Here is a 21,122-nt window from a genome sequence, read left to right on the forward strand (position 1 = left end):
TTTAACCCGTAAGTGGCTGGTCTCCTGTGAACAGCCTTGGGTTCCCCTGAAGTCAGTCTTGAAGGAAGGCATATTCTCCTTTGTCTTATCTTCAAAAAGCCAACCTGCTCCAGAAAGCATTAGAAAGCAAGAGATTTTACTGGGAGGAAGAGCATTTTACCGCACATTACTTGAGAAACAAAGGAATAAAAATCCCTGTTAGACATTTTTTCTCCCCGAGTCCTTCTTTAGCTTGTAGCCCTCTCCAACCCTCTCCTTGGCTGCTTCTTAAATCTCCCTAATTATCTTCCTTATGCAGAGCTATTTGACCTGTACCAGCTCTCCCTGGGGGATTTTTAAAGCATTCATCCAGCAAAGGTCATTTCCTCCATAGGGGAGATTCTGCCCCTAAGAGAAATAAGAATTCTCTATCATTTCAATTTCTAGTTTCTTTAACACCCTGTGTCATTTTCCAGAAGAACTCAAGGCAGCCAAAAAGTGAGGACATCAAGACGGGTGGGGAAGAAAATGCCAGAACCTTCTGGTTCTTTCTATCTTCAAGACTCAGGTTTAATGTTTCCTCTTCAACTTCCCCAACAACTTAATTTTAAAGAAGATGCCTCCTCCCTCTCAATGTTCTTTTACCTGTTTGTCTGCTTGCTTAATGTTCATCTCTCCTGCCAAATGATCATTTCCGTCAGGGCAGGTACCATACTGATCGTGTTCACTACTGCAACCCAAGCATGTAGCTTGGGGCTTGTCACAATAAATAATGAATGGATGTCTGTCAGATGAATGAATGGTAGACAAATGCAGTATTAGTTATCTATTACTGGGCAACAAATTATCCCAAAATTTATAGGCTTAAAACAACAACGAACAATTATTATCTCATACAGTTTCTGCTGGTCAGGAATCTAGGAGCAGCTTAACTGGGTGTTTCTAACTCAGGGCCTCTCACGATGTGACAGTTAAACTACCTGCCAGCGCTGCAGTCATCTGAAGGCTTGGTTGGGGCTCTATAATGAGTGCCTTCTTTGTATCTGGAAACATTTTTGAGGGGAATCAATTTCTCTTTACTCAGAGGTACTGTGCAAAGGAAAAGAGCATTAGGACAGACAGATGGGCCTTACCAGCTCTAAGATCCCACCACTTACCAGCTCTATGATCTCTTTGTATAAGTTTTGACAAGTCTGACCTTCATTTTTCTCTTCTGTAGCATGGGGTTGCACAAATCTTCTTTGCAAGACACTCGTAAGGATTAAACAAAAGAAGGTTCATAAGGCACTGAGCAGAGTGCCCGGTGTGTAATAAGAGCTCAATAAATGGTTGCTGTTAGAACTACATCAAAGTGACGTCTCCCTCACCTGATGTTTTATATTCTGGACCTCAGCTTAGCAGTTCTGAGGCTACCTGAATAGTGGAGCTGGCAAGGTTCTCTTGTTGCCGATGAGAAAAACAAGTCCAGAGCGCTTAGGTGGCTTGTCCTCGGTGTGGCTTTGCTCTTCACTGCTTGCTGGGATCCTGAGCAGGGCTCTCCGAGGACACTCAGCAGGAATCAGTTCAGGAAGGGAGAGCTACCAGGAGCTATTGCCAGATGCAAAACAACCACTTAGGCCTTAATGAGCTTGCTCGGCTGTGATTCTGGGGAATCCTGAGAGCCTTTCTAATCATCCCATCTTGTTATTGTTGTTGTTTGGGTTTTCTAGGTTTTGTCTTGTTTTTTGTTTGTTATGGCATTTTGTGGGGAGGGGGGTTGTTCGTTTACATTTTTTTATGGTTTTCCTCACAGGGCAGGCTCCTGCTTTGATTATTCATCCAGGCTGTCACATCCTACTTTCTGGGTAGACGTTCAGCCATTTGCAAATGCGAGACTATGAGACGGTTTGCATTCGCCGGGTTTCAGACTGCCTTCCATTCACCTGAATGGCTTCCATCTTTAACCCAAAGAGCACACACTTCTTTTTTGAAGCCATTCTAGAACCTATGACAACCCACCCAGGGCTTAGAGGAGAAAGGGGCCAGATTTTCTCTTTCCCAGAAAAAGTAACGCCCTGGTTAAGCAAGGAACAAAGCACTGGACACTTTTTAGGTCAGAAGGGTAGGATGGAGTGCTCTGAACAGGCTTTTATGAACAACACTGTATATGAGACACCACCATGAAAGTTAAAGAGAAAGTTGATCTGTGTTCACACTGCAATAGGATCAAGGTCCAGCCCACTCCACCCATGGCCTAAAAGAGGGAAAACTTCTACTTACACATGAAGTTGTACAAGTGGGGTGTCTATACCAGGAGAGCACCACTGAGACTAGCCAGTTCTGGGCGGCTGCTTGTTTGCAATGAGTGGTGGACACCACAAAATCAGGCTCCAGAACATCACTCACCCACCTGATGCAGGGTGTGCTGTTGCCACCAGGAGAGTCACTCTGGAGACGTGGCCCTCCCTCTAGAAGGCACACGGGAAGAATTCAAAGAAAATGTCTGGAAGGACAGCATATTCGCCCTGCAGGACTGGGACTTGGAAAGCTAGTTCTAAGGTGAGAGAGGGAACTGACAGCAGGCATAGATCATTCTTAAAGTGCTCTGATATTGCCATTTTAGAAAACTAAGGCCCAGGGAGATGAAGTCAACTGCTTAAAATCACAGTTTGCCATAATCCTGCTTCCTAGGCCAGGACTCTTTGCAGGAGAAAAACCAGGAGCAGGAGAAGGCAGCATGAGAAGTAGAGGTGAGACGGGAGTTTCCGAGGCTGCTGGAGAGGCACTGAAAGGCAGGGAGCTGGGCACTCCAGATACTTCACGTGTTTTCCAGGGATTATCCCAGCTTAGAGAGAGTAATGAAGGCAACCCTCCAAGAAATTGAATTTTGCTTCAAGCGTAAGGAAAAAAGATGCAGAAATAGAGAAGGGCCTATTCAATTTAGTTAGATGCCCAAAAAAGAGAAGGGCTGAGATGAAATACTGTCAGGTGACCTTGGGAGGCTGTATGCAAATACAGCAGTCTGATGGAAGCATTGCAGGCAGTTCAGATCCATAGAGATGTTTCCAGCAGAAAGTATGTTTTAAGTGAATAGAGATAAGTTGATCATCTGTGGTATCTAAGAATGACATGGTTATCCAAAGACAGGTGCCAAAGACCAGCTTTGCCAGACATTTTCACCACCCACACTCCCAACAGCCATTGGCTTGCAGGGATGACTCACCCATGGGTCCTGGGATTCTCCACCTTGCAGAGGACTGCTCATCCCTATGAAACGGGGAAGGGCAAGAGTCCCTAATGGCCCTCCATATTAGGTCAGCAAATGGGAATATGGACCATGAGAGGAATGGAGCGGGGACAATGAGGAGGAAGAGGATGCTGGGCCCCAAGTTCCCCTAAATGTATTGGGATCGCACTCATACCCTGAAGCAGGTCCCTGAACAGTCCATGTGGAGGAGGGACAGTGCATGTATTTGGCTCCCTGGCGGGCAGGAGGCTGAACTGAGGCTGAACTGCAGAGTCGAGCCTGTGGCATCTGTGACCATCACTAAGGCTGAGGAGAACAGAGAGAGGGCACTGAGTTCTGCAGTGCCACATACCTGCTATTGGGGCACGCATGGTTCTGCAAGGTAGACTCTTGTCCTCACAGCCAGACCCTCCAGTTTCTGGACTCCTCTTCACCACCACATGCCCAAGAGGATGAGCGTCCTCCTTCCAATAACAGACCAATAATTTAATGTGGGAGTTGTGGGTAGTAGTAGACACCAATGCCAAGCGGAACCTGGTTTGGCTCTGCTGCTAGGGAACTTTCTCTCCATCGCACCTCACCAACCTCCCCGGCCCTCTTCACTTTAGACCGTGTGCTGCAGCCATAAACAGCTCTTGAGTTTTAGTGACTGAAAACACAAAGGTTTACATCATGCTCATCCCTACATGTCTATCTCAGGTCAGTGGAGAGTACTGGGCTCTGCATCATCTTCATTCAAAGATCCAGGTTGATGGAGCCTCCATCGTTTAGAAAGTCACCAGTCACCCTGGCAGTAAGCACTCAATAAATGGACCTAGCGTTCTCATTCTGGAGTTGGTTCTGTTGAAGATGGTGTAATCAGGCATAGAGAGGATGAGCATATTCAGCACAGGGCAGTGGGAAAACCAAACAATAAAGGATCAGGAGACTGATTCCCCCTTTTGCAACTGCCAGTTACTAGCTGTGTGACCTAGGACAACTCATACAAGTTATGAACTGTTTCTGTGGCCTTGATTTTGGTCATTGTGATGATTAAATTATCCTCAGTGTGAGTGTGCTTTAAGATGTAGGCTTTGACCATAAAAAGAAACGAAATTGAGTTATTTGTAGTGAGGTGGGTGGACCTAGAGACTGTCATACAGAGTGAAGTAAGTCAGAAAGAGAAAAATAAATACCGTATGCTAACACATATATATATGGAATCTAAAAAAAAAAAAAAAATGTTCTGAAGAACCTAGGGGCAGGATAGGAATAAAGACGCAGACAGAGAGAATGGACTTGAGGACACAGGGAGGGGGAAGAGTAAGCTGGGATGAAGTGAGAGAGTGGCATGGACATATATACACTACCAAATGTAAAATCGATAGCTAGTGGGAAGCAGCCACATAGCACAGGGAGATCAGCTCGGTGCTTTGTGTCCACCTAGAGGGGTGGGATAGGGAGGGTGGGAGGGAGAGGCAAGAGAGAGGAGATATGGGGATATATGTTTATGTATAACTTATTCACTTTGTTATAAAGCAGAAACTAACACACCATTGTAAAGCAATTATACTCCAATAAAGATGTTAAAATTTTTTTTTTAAAGATGTAGACTTTGTCATCAGGTGTAACACATTCTGGCTCTCAGTTCATTGGTGATTCTCAGGTCATTGGTGATAAGCCTGGTCATCTAGGGCTTTGGCCCAAGCAGGACTCAGGCTCACCTCCATTCCCAGGTGGGAAGGAGCCAGGTGGCAGCCTTGTGTGGTCCTCGGACTCACGCTACACTCACCTGATCAACGAGAGACATACCTGTAGCCATAGTATCCTGTGGCCTCTGGTCTCAAAAGGGTTCAATTTCTGCTGAAAACACTGTAAAAAGAAATCTCTCTGCTTGTCAAACAACACTTTGCAAGCTTCAGAGGGTGTGGACACTGAGACTTCCTTTCTTCTGTTCCTTTTCTGAAACGCAAAGGGCAGCTGATGGGCCAAGAGGCTGTTCCAGATCAAAGCCCTCCTGACAAGCTTCCCACGGACTTGCCAGCACACAGCCTCCTGAAGCACCAAGATGCCCGGGCCAGTCTTTCCGGTCAGGAGTCTCACCTGGACCGGAAGAACAGACAGGCTTCCTAAAAGCATTTGATAAAGCAGAAGAGAACACTTTTTAAAAATCAGACCTTTGAAAAGAGACACTCTCAAACAGCGCTAGGAGAAGCATGCATTGGAGAGCCTGGTTGGCAAGACATTTGGCAAAAAGTATCAAAAGCGTCAAAAGTGCATCTGCTATTTGAGCTGGGAATTCCACTTCCAGGAACTTACCCCAAGGAAACAGTCTAAGATATGCCTAAAGACTGAGATGCCAGGGAATACATTACAGCCTGTTTAGAAAAGGGAAAAAGCTGGAAACAACTTAAAGGAGAGCAGCTTCAATATATAAGTGTGATGATAAGATGAATCTTACCTAGGCTGCCACTACAAGTGATGCCCCAAAATATTGTAAAATGAAAGAAAGGAGGAAAGAAAGGTGGGGGGGGGGGGAGAGGGAGAGGAAGGAAGGAAACAAAATAGTATGTACCATAAAATCTTATTTTTGTAAAAATGTATGAAGGACACATTTCAAGAGGTAGTTGTGGGATTATGTGTAAATTTTATTGTCTTCCTTTTGCTGCTCAGTACGCTCTAATTTTTCCGCAGGAAACATAAATACATTCAATCTTTCAACAAAAATGTATTGAGTAACTACTAGGTATCAAGGGCTGTGCTAGGTTGGTACTGAGAGAAAAGGTTCCTGTCCACCAGAACTTTTGGTCTATCACTACTTGTACAATTTTTAAAAATTTTTTAATTGTATTATTTAGTACTATAGTACAAATAGTACTAATCATACTACTTAGGTAATTTTCAGTCTATAGTCCAGGAGGTGAGTTATGCCAGAGGCTCTCCAAACGTTCTAGTCTACAAAGCACCTTGCGGTGCTGAAACCCATGGCCCTCCTACCTCTTTCTCCCACACCCCACTCCTGCTTGTCATGAGAAACCAAGCAAAAGCTTTGGCAGGGCAGTAGGGAAAGCAAGACCTGCTTCTGGAGAAGGCTATACTTTTGTGAAATATCAAAAGGTATTACTAATTTGTGTGGAAAGCAGGATATCTGTGGTGAAAGATGGAGCAATGGGATGAAGAGAAAGTGTGGCTGTGGTACCAGCCCTGCTGAGGCGTCTGGGTGGCTTTCAGAAAGTCATTAATGTCTCCGTGCCACACTTCCCTTGTGGGAACATCTGCCCTGCCTGTATGTCTAATCGTATGAAAAGAGGAAAACACATCTGCCCTGTCTACCTGTATGGGGAGTTGCCCCAGGCTGGGCCATGTTTGTATCCCGTGGCCACAACTGGTCGGACTGGGAGTGTACACCACCCTCACCCAGGCACAATCAGACTTTCTCTCCTGGGATTTTAGAATAAGCACCAGGAGGTTCAGGCTCAGTCTGGGTTGATTTTTTTTTTTTTTAACTTTACTCTTTTTATTAATACACCCCAACCTTTTTTTTTTTTTTTTTTACTGGAGTATAATTGTTTTACAATGTTGTGTTAGTTTCTGCTGTATAACAAAGTGAATCAGCTATATGTATACATATATCCCCATATCCCCTCCCTCTTGAGCCTCCCTCCCATCCTCCCTATCCCACCCCTCTAGGTCATCACAAAGCACCAAGCTGATCTCCCTGTGCTATGCGGCTGCTTCCCACTAGCTATCTATTTTACATTTGGTAGTGTATATATGTCAGTTCTACTCTTTCACTTCGTCCCAGCTTCCCTTCCCACCCCCCACCATGTCCTCAAGTCCATTCTCTACATCTGCATCTTTATTCCTGTCCTGCCACTAGGTTCATCAGAACCTTTTTTTTTTAGATTCCATATATATGTGTTTGTTTTTCTCTTTCTGACTTACTTCACTCTGTATGACAGGCTATAGGTCCACCCACCTCACTATAAATAACTCAATTTCATTTCTTTTTATGGCTGAGTAATATTCTATTGTATATATGTGCCACATCTTTATCCATTCATCTGTCAATGTAAGGCCAGACACTATAAAACTCTTAGAGGAAAACATAGGCAGAACACTCTATGACATAAATCACAGCAAGATCCTTTTTGACCCACCTCCTACAGTAATGGAAATAAACACAAAAATAAACAAGTGGGACCTAATGAAATTTAAAAGCTTTTGCACAGCAAAGGAAACCATAAACAAGACAAAAAGACAACCCTCAGAATGGGAGAAAATATTTGCAAATGAAGCAACTGACAAAGGATTAATCTCCAAAATTTACAAGCAGCTCATGCAGCTCAATGTCAAAAAAACCAAACAATCCAATCCAAAAATGGGCAGAAGACCTAAATAGACATTTCTCCAAAGAAGATACACAGATTGCCAACAAACACATGAAAGGATGCTCAACATCACTAATCATTAAAGAAATGCAAATCAAAAGTACAATGAGGTATCACCTCACACCAGTCAGAATGGCCATCATCAAAAAATCTACAAACAATAAATGCTGGAGAGGGTGTGGAGAAAAGGGAACCCTCCTGCACTGTTGGTGGGAATGTAAATTGATACAGCTACTATGGAGAACAGTATGGAGGTTCCTTAAAAAACTGAAAATAGAACTACCATATGACCCAGCAATCCCACTACTGGGCATATACCCTGAGAAAACCATAATTCAAAAAGAGGCACGTACCACAATGTTCGTGGCAGCTATATTTACAATAGCCAGGAAATGGAAGCAACCTAAATGTCCATCGACAGATGAATGGGTTGATTTTTTGAAAGGAAGAAATGAAAAACCTCAGTTTCTGGGCTTGGCCAGAAAGGAAGCTGGCCAGAGAAGAAGCTGGGCTACAGAAGAACAGAGCAGCTTGCTGGGAGAGGCAGAGCTGAGAGACAATCCTGACGGATTTCCAGTTCCTGAACCCTGGCCTGGCCTGGCCTGAGGCTGAGCTTTATGCCTATCTTCAAGTCTAAGGAAATGCTTTTATCTTTTTATCATAAATTCCCCAATTTTACTCATGCTAGCTTAAATGGTCTCGGCTTCTCATAACCGAAGAGGTTCTAATGAATACCCTTGCTCACAAAGCTTCTATGAAAATCAAGTAGACTCATTTTACACAAAACATTTGAAAACTCCTTTTAAAAGACTCCTGAATTTGCAGTCAGGGCAGGATCTCAGGTTCTGACTGTTCTTTTTTTAATCCCCAAATTCAAAAAATTCTACTGATTTCAATCCCACCCTCACCACAGGTTCAAAAGTGCATGTTGTATTCAATGCCTGGGTTTTCAGAGGGGGGTTGCTGTACCACAAAGTAACATGATCCTTGGATTCTCTATTACAGTCGATAACCCTGGCTGCTCTATCAACAGGCCCCCAATTCTCAGTGATTTGTAAAATAAAAAGTTAATGCCCACTTCCTGTCAAAGTTCAAGGGTGTTGGCAAGGAAACTGTGCTCCACCCCGTTATCTGGGAACCTAGGTTTCTTCTACCAAGTGCTCTTGCCACTTGGCATACCTTACTTCCAGAGCCCCAGAGTTCTCCACCGGATCCTCTGTACCCAGCCAGCAGATAAGGGAAGAGCAAGTGAGAACACAGAGATCTCCTGGGATGTTGTTAAGGATCCAGGCCTGAAAATGGCAGACTTCATTTCCGTTCATATGCCACTAGTATTTAGAACTCAGTCACGTGGCCCCGCCTAACTATGAGAGAGGCTGGGAAAATATAGGCCACCTACATGTCCACAAGGAAAAGGAAATGCTAGTGAACATAGCAGTCCCTGACTCCATTGTTCAGCCCTTCTTCCCCATCTCCTGTTTGGAGTTGTCTCTGGCCTGCTGTCATGGAACCAATAATCCAGAGACTGGCAAACGGCCTGTGGGTTAAATCCGACCCATGGCCTGTTTTTGTAAATAAAGTTTTATTGGAACACAGCCACGCCCATATTGTCTTTGGCGGCGTTCCTGTGATAATGGCAGCGTTGAACAATTTTGACGGAGCCCACAGTAACCCGCAATGCCTGAACCATTTACTATCTGGACCTTTACAGAAAAATTTGACAATTCCTGCAAAAATACATCAGCTTTCCAAATTCCAAAAGTGTGTTGATCTCTCTGAACTGTGACTTTTCTTCTCTTTCCCCTTGCGGTACAGCATGCTGCGCTGGGCAAACCAGTGGATGAGACCACCTCTGGAGAAGGGTTCAGATGTGCAGGGGAAGAACTTGGATGCTCGCTTATTCCTCGGGTCATTGGGGCATTTTGGTCATTTTCGTAACATTGCTGAAGTTTTCCATGTTTTTAGGTTTAAGGAAACTTTCTGAATTTAATTCCTTTCACTTATTCAACCTCCAAATGAAGTTCCCGTATCACTTGGAAGTTTTATATATGTTTTCAAAAATGGAAGAGAAAGCAGACAATGTGACTGTGGTCAACTAAATGACAAAAAAAACAAAAAAAAAGCATTATAGGAAGAGCAAAAATTGGAAAGAGAGCTGAGAAATGTTATGACAAGTCTCACAAACTGCAACCCCAACTCTACCCCTGTAAAATCATCTTATTGTTGCTACTGAAAAAAAGACAAACTGCAAATATGATTTATTGCATAAGTTGTGCTATCTTTGTAAATTCAAAGATTATACATCACTTAGGTCATTTTTAACTAACAATAGCTATATGTTGCTTCATTTTCCTTTATTATGTATAACGTTATTAAACTTTGCTCTATGATCAAGGCCTCTTGGATCCTTTACTTAATAAAGATTTTGAGACTTCAAAAGAGCCTGCCTCCCCTCTCTGATGGCCTCTTCTTCCCTGGAGTTTCTGTGATTCACTGCAGCACCATCCAACTCCTGGCTGCTCTGCCGAGCCCTTCTGCGGTGTTTCTAAGGACATAGGTTGGGTTTCTAAAACACCAACCCCTCCCCGCCTCTCCCAGTGCTCAGAAAAAGTTTCCACCTTCTGGTTTGGGGCTTTGGCCAGAGTCCACGCCCTGTTCGCAGATGTGCCGGAAGGGAGCCCAGGCCCTCTGGTGGAGGCGCTGTCTTCTCAGCCCATGGAGTGGCTGGTGGGAGGTGATGTGGATGCCGCCCCCCGAAAGTCACCGAGAGACTCTGGGGTTGGGGCTGGAAGATTTGCAGACTCTCCCTCTGGGCTCCACCTGAAAGAGAAGTTCTAGGCTATGAGGCTTGTGAGGACTTCTTGTTTCCTGCCTTGTGAGTCTTTTTCACTAATCCTCCTTTTTCATGGATCACTGGGCCATCTGAGATCAGAGCTTCCCGGCGCTCCGGCTGAGACCAGGGGAAATCTCTCTCTCCTCTGCCCCCAAAGGGTCCTGCTAATATGTAAGCTTCATGAAGACAGGGACGTTTGTCTCTTCACTGATGGATTCTAGAACAGTCCTAGTACATATTAGGTGCTCAATAAATATTTGCTGAATGAATGGCTCTTAGATGACTGACCAAATGGCCTTCGGGAATGACTCTGTGTCTGCTTACTGATGATTCTTTTTTCATTTCTTAGACAAAAAAACAAAAGCAAGAAGAAAAAACAAAACACAGGTTTTACTCAGGTAATATTTACACACAAAGAAACGTACAGGTCTTCAGTGCACAATTTGATGAGCTTTGAAGATATATATTCCCTATGCAACCAATAATCCAATCAAGATTTATAATATTTCCATCACCCCAGAAAATAACAATGCCTTTTATTAATCAGCTTGGGGTCCTACCTTATTTTGTGTATTCCCCTTTAGAGTTCTCATTTCATTTTATCTTATTATAAGAACTCACGTCAGCCTTCACCTACCAAAGTATAAGGTCAGTGAAGTTGGGGACACCGTGACTCATCACGACCTCTCCAGAGCCAGGTGGCTAAATAAATGTTAAAGAATGCACTCCTGGATAATCCGAAGATAAGGCTTACAACAAAGATGCACTGGGGTGCATGTGACCTATTTCTGAATGCAGTGCTGGGTGGAGAGCACAGAGAGAAAATACAGGGTAGAGGAGAAGGAAAAGCCAGCTAAGTTGAAGACAGAACAGAACAGAGTTCAAGAAGGGCCAGACAATGGGACACACAGAGACCTCATAATTTTGTCTCAGGTCAGATCTACCTGCAAGCAAAAGGATTCCCTTCCCAATCATTCAGTGAAAGATTAGCATGCTTCGTCTCCACACCAAAACCCACACCCCAGGTTTGCTAGTTAACAGTGCTTTGCACCCCAGTGGATGTTCAACACAAGCTTCTTCAATAGAATTTATTGAATACCTGTCTTATCTCATGATACAGCTGTACCTGACCCAAACAACTAGGACCCAAAGGACCCTTCAGGAAATGGGCTAAGATCTGGAACCAACCAATAGCATCACGGTGCAGAATAGGGGCTTTGGAGCCAGTTGACTGCATTCAACTTCCAGCACCACTACTGGATTTGCGCCTCTGTGCATGTTATTTGACATCTCTGTTCCACAGTGTTTGCATTTGTAAAGGAGGATGACAAGAGGGACAAGCTTCTTGTGAGGATTAATGAAAACAAAGCACATAAAGAGCTTAGCACGAGCCTAGCCTATACTAAGCGCACAATGATGGTTCTCATTATTAGCAACTCTTGGAAAGTGAGCCTGACAAGAACACCCCCAGCTGCAGGAGCTGAGCAAAAAGTATCTCATCCATTCTGGGGTCAGCTACAGTATTGGGAAGATGTGGGCTCAGCAGGTCACAGTCCCAGCAGAGAGGGGACCCTGGAGAATCTGAAGGAGGCAGCAGAACAGCCCAACGAGCAGGGACAGAAAAAGCTTGGAATTCAGGGGCAGTGGAGATGGAAGATGAGCCTGGGAGAAATACTTAAGGAAAGGGTGGAAACTGAAAATGAGTGACTTGTCCAGAAATGTGGAGGCAGTTCTGCCTTCAAACCTAATACATCCAATTCCTTCCCCCCATTTTTTTCTAATTAGGCTACTGGTACACAGAAGGTATGTGCTCAATACTGGTACACGCACAAATACATCACGTGTTTGTCATGAGGAAAAGATTATGGTAATTAACACAGAATACTGAAAATACAAATGGAGGAAAAAGAATTTGTGATACATTTCCACGTTAGTGGTTCCCTGATAAAATGTGACTCTCAGCTCTATAAATGACTGATGATGAAATGCAAGTGTAAGTGGGTTAGGACTGTGAGAGCTGGGGTCTGGAAACTTGAGCTAAGCATCACTGCATCCCTAGATCAGAGCAAAGCAGGGAGGGAAGAGGCATGTCTTGGATGAGAAGCTGGTTCCATGTAATCTTTTTCCTTTTTCAGGCCACTTTCTCAATATCACAATTATTAATTATCCATTTCTATACTCCCTATTAGAAGGACGCCCTCCAGGGAAAAAGCAGTTGATATTTAAGAAAATGTAGTTCTTTAAAGGCTTAGGCCTATGACTGTCCCCTCTGTGATGTTCTAAAAATGCTTCCCTTGGCAGTTCAGCTATGACTCACATGGCCCAGAACGGCATTTCAGGGAAATTGTTTTTCTCTGTCTCTGAAACTAGGCCTACAGTCTACTCTCTGTTCTTGGTTTCTCTTGTTCAGCTGATGAGGCTTTCTGGTGCCATCTTGGTGAAGGAATCAGAGTTATATCTGCAAATAGAACCCCTCCACTCCATCATGTGTCCCATTTGCTGTGGCAGAAGCCAAGGCTGAGGGCTCCCGCTTCATGGTGAGGAGGACTGGGACAATCTCTCTGGGCCCCAAAATTCCTGGTTGTCCTTCTCCACTGGGGTGGGCTGTTGCAGGCACCCGTGGGAACAGGTGGCACTGCATCCTCCCTGGCACATTCAGCCTTTGTCTTAACACAGAAGCAATCTGACTTGGAGAGTGAAGAAGGGATTCCTTCCCCAAGGGATTTGTTTAGCTGGCAGCAGTTCTGGTTAGAAATTTACCTGTTGGCACAGAAAGAAAAGAACAGAGTAATTCTGTCAAAGCTGTACAATCAAACTGGTCAGCTCTCCCTGAATGAAGGCCTAATGTTGGAATTAGCCCCGTGCCCCATCAGCAGGAACAAGTGGACCTATTATTGGATAAAAACAATTACCTGCATGCCAGGAGGCAGCGTGCTGCAGTGGAACCAACATGCTTTGCTTGTGTCCCATCACTGCCACCTTCCTGATAAGTGACCTTGAGAAAGTGATGTCAACTCTCCATGCTTCAATTTTCTTATCTATGAAATAGAACTAGTAAAACCAGCCTCATAGGGTTTGGGGAAATGATTAAATGAGACCAGTCATGGAAAGTGGGCTGCAAAGTGCTTGACACATAGTAGGCCCTCATTATTGCTATTGCTATGTGTGTCTCTTCCCTGTTCCTTTCCCTTTCCTGCTGGCTCTCACAAAAGCAAGGAGAATGGAAAGAAATAAAAGTTATGAAGAATAAAAGGGTAATACAGGCAGGCAGGAAGACAGAGCTGGCAGGAAAAGTCTGATAAGGAAAGCTCAGGACATTCAGAAACCAGAACAATGATGGTGTTTTGTGTACTAGTAGGTTCTGCAGCGGATATCTGTGTATTTTTTCTGTCTGCTGAATGTCCTTCCTCCCTGTTTTAGTTTTCTGTTGCTGCATAACAAATTACTCCAAAACTTAACAGCTTAAAGCAATGTACATTGATGACCTCACAGTTCCTATGGGTCAGGAATGTGAGTGTAGCTTAGCTGGATCATCCTGCTCAGGGTCTCTCACAGGCTGCAATCAAGGAGTCGGCCAGGGCTGCCCTCACTCAAGGTTCAGGTGGGAAAGCATCCACTCCCAAGCTCAGTCAGTGGTTATTGGCAGGACTCAGGTCCTTTTGGGCTATTGGATTGAGGGTCTCAGTTCCTTGCTGGCTATTGGCCAGAGGTGATCCTCAGTTTCTTGCCACATGAGCCTTTCCATAGGGCAGCTTATAACATGGGAGCTGGCTTCATTTGAGTGAGCAAGAGAAAAAGGGGGAATCACAGACTTCATTAAAGTAATGTCAGAAGGAATATCCCATCACTTCTGCCATATTCTATTCATTAGAAGTGAGTCACTAGGTCAAGCTCACACTCAAGGGGAGGGGATTACATGAAGGCCTAGACATCTGGAAGTGGTGATCACTGGGAACCTAGAAGGCTGATTACCTCACTGCCCTTCTGGTGAGAGCAACCCTCCTCCCTCTATAAAGGCACATATGATTCTGGTAAGATCACTCTCCATAATACCTGCCATCCCCACCCCACCCCACACTGGGATAACATGAGACCCAGGTCATCAATCATCACAGCACATCCAGTTGGCCACAGTGATTGGTCCAAGAAGTAGCCATGTGACCCAAGCCGGGCCAATCAGAGTCTTTCCCTGGGATTTATATATACTGAAACAAGGAGACAGAAGTTCTCTCTTTCATCTGAAATCACTAACATGGAATGATGTAGCCTGTGGTTTTCTCTGGCCATATCCTCTACCAACCATAAAAAAGAATTCCAGTTGTACCAGGAACAATTGAAGACATCACATTTTGAAGTAGAGACAAAAGATCTGAGATTAAAAAGAGAGCACAAATAAACTAATGACATTTGTTTTTCACCCCTGAAGCTAGTTCCACCCCTGAAAGCTAATGTACCTCCCTTTTTCACTTGAGATAGTTTAAATTGGGTTATGTCTCTTGAAGCAAAAAGAAACTTGGTTAATTCAGCCTCAGTTTTTGCATCTGTAAAATCAAGGAGCTAAACCAAATGATCTCCATGGCTTTTTCCACGTTTCAATGTCTAAGATTTGGACTTGAATGGTCTGATCCTTTATCAAGAAATAGATTTTTCAGAAGTGGGGAATGAGTGGAAGGAGCAGCCTGAGGGAAGAGGAGTGCACAAGGGGGTCAGGGGCACTCCTATGACCTATGGAATCCAAAGAACAAGTCTGCCTTCTTCATAATTTAGCAAGGCTCCAAGTTTTAACTCAGAACCTTAAGAATGCTACCAAAAAGGACTCATGCCTTAGTGATCCAGGGTAAGACTCAGACATTTGCTTCTTTCACATGCTGCTGGAGCCATGATAATACTGTCTCAGGGACATGGGCTTTAGAGGCAGTAGCCCTGGGCTTAATAATTATAATAATAAAATAATAATATCTAATGATTACTGAGTGTGTACTACACACCTGGCAATATCTTACATCGCAGCTCCTTGACTTACTAGGTATGTGACCTTAGGCAAGTGACCTATCCTCCAGAAGCCTCTGCTTCTTCATCTGTAAAATGGGGGTAATAATAGTTCCCTTCTCACTGGCTGTTGTGAGCATTCCTATGAGTCAATGGAGGTAAAGCACCAAGCACAGTACCTGGCATGTGCTGTTCTTCTTCAAATGTTCTTCTTTGCCTTTTACACCCAGCTCAAATATCCTCCATTCCACAAACTGTCCCCAGTTGCCCTCCACCTCCTCTGTGTTCCCACAGCACTTTACTTCTGCCTGCTTTTCTAGCCCTATGGTCCTGCAATATATTCACCTGTTCACCTAGTTATCACTCCTGGCCGACCATACCTTATTTATCTTTGGGTTCCTGAGGTCTAGATCTATGCCAAACACACAGTAGGATCTCAACAGATCCAAATGGGTTGATAAACACAATATATATCAGCCTCTCAAGCAGAGGAGCAGACAGTCTGATTGGGACCAGGACACACCCAACCAGGACACCGCCTTGTTGGGCATTTAGGATTTTTGTCAGGCGAAATTCTGATGTGTGTCTGTAAAACTACTCCTCCAATGAAACCACCAATTGCTCAAGTGAAAAGTAATAATTCCTCACAACTGGCAGGACAACCCGTCAGTAACCAGTGTGGAGCCCAGTGTTAACGGGTGTGGTGCTGCTGGTTTGGAAGCCTACCAAAGAGACAGCAAGTAAACACGACGGTTGCCTGGGTGCACAAACACCAAACCAGCTTCTCATCACCTCATCCCTGAGACAGTCCAGTCACAGTATCTGTGACACCCACAAGTGGTTACTTGTCAGCTCCTGTCAAGTGCAGCAGCAAGGGCCAACCACCCACAAAATGCAGATCTTAAGGACAAAAACACAATTAACAGCAGTTTTTATAGGAAGCTAAGCAGTGTGTGTGTGTTTGTGTGTGATTGTTCAGAAAAAGTGGTCATTTTCTAAGGTGAGTATAAGACAAGGGACTGTGTTAAAAGAGGAAATATTTCTCCCCTTCTAAGACCACATTCTTCTCTCCAGCTAGAGGCTAGGCAGGGCTAGAAGGGAAAATTGGTTAGAATTTTGCACCCACCCAACTAACTACAGAAAGACACCCTGGGGGACAGTCTGCTAGGCTACACCGGGCTGACCACACGGCACTTCATTTCTCACTCGTGTGGGTCTCAGGGAAGCAGTGTGAAGTGCTTTTGGAATCTATAAGGAGAGTGGGGAAGGAAATTGGAAGCATGCCTGGCTGGGGTAGCATGAATAGAGGAATAAAAGATTTTAAATACAATTTTTATCCCCTTGTGTTGATTGGAATTCAACTACAGGGAATAGTAGTGGGTGGGTGGTCTCCCCCCATGACAGGAATTCAATAAAACTTTCTTACCCCCAATTCCTCTTCCCCATCTCTTTGTTTCTATTCATTCACTCATTCATTTATCTATACCCTGCCTGGTTCCCAAAAGCAATGCAGCCTCATATTCTACAGCCCCTGGGGAGCTACTAATGGTTTTTAAGCATGGGAGCTCCATGATCAAATATGACTTTTAGAGCATCTAGAATCAGTGATGAGGATGGAATTAGAGAAGACAGAGGCCAGCAGCCATCCAGATGTGTACTAACTAGTGGCCGTGGAGGAGAGAGGATGGAGGTTATTTAAGAGAGAGGATAGTCAGGATTTCTTGGCTTGGCCAGAATGTGGTTGGCGGAGAGAGAGCAAAAAATAACTAGAAAATTTCTTCTTTAGGTGATTTTGTGAATGATGACACTACCAAAGAAGACTGACAACACAGAGGAGGAGAATTTTGGAGAAGGGGAGACAAAAAGCACGAGGAACCACTTTAGTGAAAGATGCCATATAATGATATGTCCTGTTACCAGTGCAGGGGACAGATAATGTTGCTAACGAGGGTCATTTTTTGCTCCAATGATCTGTTGTGGGTTGACCTCCAGCTGCATCACGTGAGGTTTCTCTGATCCACATCCACAGCTGGTCTTAGATGCTGATCGTGCCCCATGGTATGATCACTATGGTCACTACAGGAACTTTGAGAGTGTAGGAATGGGGCAGTACAAGCCTAGGCCCACCCCTTAGAGACCACCCAGAAGGCCTCTTTTACTGATAGTGGTCCCTGCGTGTACCACTGTCACATCTAAATATCTAGAGGTTGGACAGACATCCACTGGTAGTGGAAAACCGAGTACACCAGGGTAGGTAATCTGACTGTTGTGATCATCCTCAGGCCCTGCCTTGAGTCTCTGCGCAAATCTGACCTCCTAGCCTGAGGGATGGAGGGGGAAGAGGAATCCTTTCCAAGCAGCCTAGTCTTCTCTCCTTCCCCCCAAAACACCTTCTGCCTATCTCAGAGCCTCTGCTGCTCCTTCCTTGTCCCCAGAACGCCTTCCTTTTCCATACTGGGCAAGTCTATTAGCCGGGCAGCTTCCTGAGTGGGAGAGTTGTTATCTGTTGGAGCAGTCTACCTCTGGACTTGGTAGACTGTCTGTCTCTGTTTGCTGCACACATAGAAGGCTTTCATTCAGCTTGGAAGTTTTTTTTGTTTTGTTTTGTTTTGTATTGCTTATTTATTCTCACTTTGCTTTAAATAAAAGTTTAAGGGCTTCCCAGGTGGCACAGTGGTTAAGAATCTGCCTGTCATTGCAGGGGACACGGGTTCGAGCCCTGGTCTAGGAAGATCCCACATGCCGCGGAGCAACTAAGCCCATGCGCCGCAACTACTGAGCCTGTACTCTAGAGCCCGCGAGCCACAACTACTGAAGCCCACGCACCTAGAGCCTGTGCTCCACAACAAGAGAAGCCACCGCAATGAGAAGCACGTGCACCGCAAGGAAGAGTAGCCCCCGCTCGCCGCAACTAGAGAAAGCCGGTGCGCAGCTACGCAGACCCAATGCAGCCAAAAATAAAGTAAATTAAAGGGAGACCAGGCTAGGCGCGAGGACCTCGCGAGCTCCTCCACGTGGGCTCCCCTCCCCGCTGCGGCAACCCCCGCTCCCACCGACTGGCCCCGAAACGGTGGCGGCGGTTTGTGGTCATTGGTCCCAGGCATTTAGGACCAACATTTGAAGACCCGAGGGGAACTGCAACCATGAATGAAGAAAATACAGATGGAACAAATGGATGCAGTAAAGTCCGAACTGGTACTCAGAATGAAGCAGCATTACTTGCTTTGATGGAAAAGACTGGATACAACATGGTTCAAGAAAATGGGCAAAGGAAGTTTGGTGGTCCGCCTCAAGGTTGGGAAGGTCCACCTCCACCTAGAGGCTGTGAAGTTTTTGTAGGAAAAATACCTCGTGATGTGTATGAAGATGAGTTAGTTCCTGTATTTGAAAGAGCTGGGAAGATATATGAATTTCGACTTACGATGGAATTTAGTGGTGAAAATCGAGGTTATGTTTTTGTGATGTGTACTACAAAAGAAGAAGTCCAGTTAGCCATCAGAATTCTTAATAATTATGAGATTCGACCAGGGAAGTTTATTGGTGTGTGTGTAAGCTTGGATAATTGCAGATTATTTATTGGAGCTATTCTGAAGGAAAAGTAGAAGGAAGAAATCTTGGATGAAATGAAGAAAGTTACAGAAGGAGTTGTAGATGTCATTGTTTACCCAAGCGCAACTGATAAGACCAAAAATCGCGGTTTTGCGTTTGTTGAATATGAATCTCACAGAGCTGCTGCTATGGCTGGGAGAAAACTAATTCCAGGAACCTTCCAACTGTGGGGCCATACCATTCAGGTAGATTGGGCTGACCCAGAGAAAGAGGTTGATGAGGAAACCACGCAGATAGTTAAAGTTCTCTATGTATGAAATGTAATGATCTCAACTACAGAGGAAACAATTAAAGCAGAATTCAATAAATTCAAACCTGGTGCAGTTGAATGAGTAAAGAAAAAGAAACTTAGAGATTATGCTTTTGTTCACTTTTTCAACCGAGAAGATGCAGTGGCTGCTATGTCTGTTATGAATGGAAAATGCATTGATGGAGCACGTATTGAGGTAACACTGGGAAAACCTGTAAATAAAGAAAACACTTGGAGGCAGCATCTTAATGGTCAGATTAGCCCCAATTCGGAAAACCTGATTGTGTTTGCTAACAAAGAAGAGAGCCACCCAAAAACTCTAGGCATGCCACCAACTCTTCCAGCTCATCTCAATGGCCAGCATGGCCCAAGCCCCCCTGAAACTGAAAGATGCGCTTATCCATTTTTTCCTGGAACAAAGCTTACTCCAATTAGTATGTATTCTTTAAAATCCAATCATTTCAATTCTGCAGTAATGCACTTGGATTATTACTGCAACAAAAATAATTGGGCACCACCAGAGTATTATTTATATTCAACAACAAGTCAAGATGGGAAAGTACTCTTGGCATATACAATCGTTATTCCTGCAATTGCAAATGGATCCCAGAGTTACTTCTTGCCAGACAAACTCTGTACTACGTTGGAAGATGCAAAAGAACTGGCAGCCCAGTTTACATTACTTCATTTGGACAGGGAACACAATCTCTTCTGCCTGGACCTATGTAGAAGAGTTTGGAGAAAATAAACAGGTCCTTTCTGATGTTGCTTGAGCTTATTCTCCTGCAGTTGATCTCATTCCTGTTGGCTTAATATTAAGTCCCATGACAACACTTAAGTTAACATTCATTTTTAGCCCTCATTTATAGCACCAGGAAAATATAGAAAAAACTTTACCTGTGCATTAGATGACCTAATTTCTTCTGTTCCTAGAAACACCGTACATTTTATAATCACTTCATAGTCATTTTCACACCCTTGGCTTACACTACACCAAAGAACATAGTTGAGTTTTTGGAAAGTACAGGATTTACAAATTTGGTCTTTAGTACTCACACACATCTATAAACATTATAACTAATGAAGCAAGAAATTATTGATACATAAGATGAATGTTTATTGTGGAACAGTAATATTTCAAATGTTGGTTTTTAAAGAAATAATTTGGTTTAATTTTTGGATTTTTCTGTACTATAAGTTGATAATGGTTTCTTGAAGTTTATTTTATAAAGATGATTCATTTTACTGTTTTATGGTACCAGTAGGATTCTAATGTTAAATTGGTTTATTGGGTTGTATAAATGTTTACATTAGTATTTAAATAATGAAACATTAGAGAGTTTTTGCAGTCCAGGGGTAAATGTGTCTGCTGGTTTGATACCTAATAGTTTCAAAAAAGAAGCAAATATGAATTCACTGTTTTATATCTTTTCTTCATGGACGACCCCTTAGTGTCAGTACCAAATTTAAAAGGAGCTTCATTGTGGGTAGAGCAAGAGAAATCAGAGATTCCCTTTTTTGGTGATCATAAAGACACAAAACAATGAACAGATATCCAAGAAACAGATATCCAAGAATGCATTCTAGTAAGATCTCTGAAGCATTGTGTCAGTGAAAATTTACTTAATACTGACTGATGAAACTATCAGGATTTGCAATGCAGTGAATGCTGAAACAGTCTTTACCAGCAATATAAGATTATCAGGATTTTGAATGTTAGAACATTATGTGATTATAGTTTTAATGCTTTGTCTCTTTGAATTAAATTTGTAACCATAAAGATGTGAAGCATAATTGTTATGTATTTATTTACAGACTACAATTTCTGTCACAGTTCAATAAATAGTCTTTCCCCTGTTAGTGCTA

The 21,122-nt window shown here is 43.7% G+C and overlaps 1 pseudogene; it reads left to right on the top strand.

The window, feature by feature from the left end:
* The first annotated feature begins 18,540 nt into the window (after positions 1 to 18,540).
* Positions 18,541 to 20,004, top strand: LOC137777902 (probable RNA-binding protein 46; annotated as a pseudogene).
* Positions 20,005 to 21,122: the final 1,118 nt, after the last annotated feature.

The sequence above is a fragment of the Eschrichtius robustus genome, chromosome 15 (assembly GCF_028021215.1).
Source record: "Eschrichtius robustus isolate mEscRob2 chromosome 15, mEscRob2.pri, whole genome shotgun sequence".
NCBI classification, from domain to species: Eukaryota; Metazoa; Chordata; class Mammalia; order Artiodactyla; family Eschrichtiidae; genus Eschrichtius; species Eschrichtius robustus.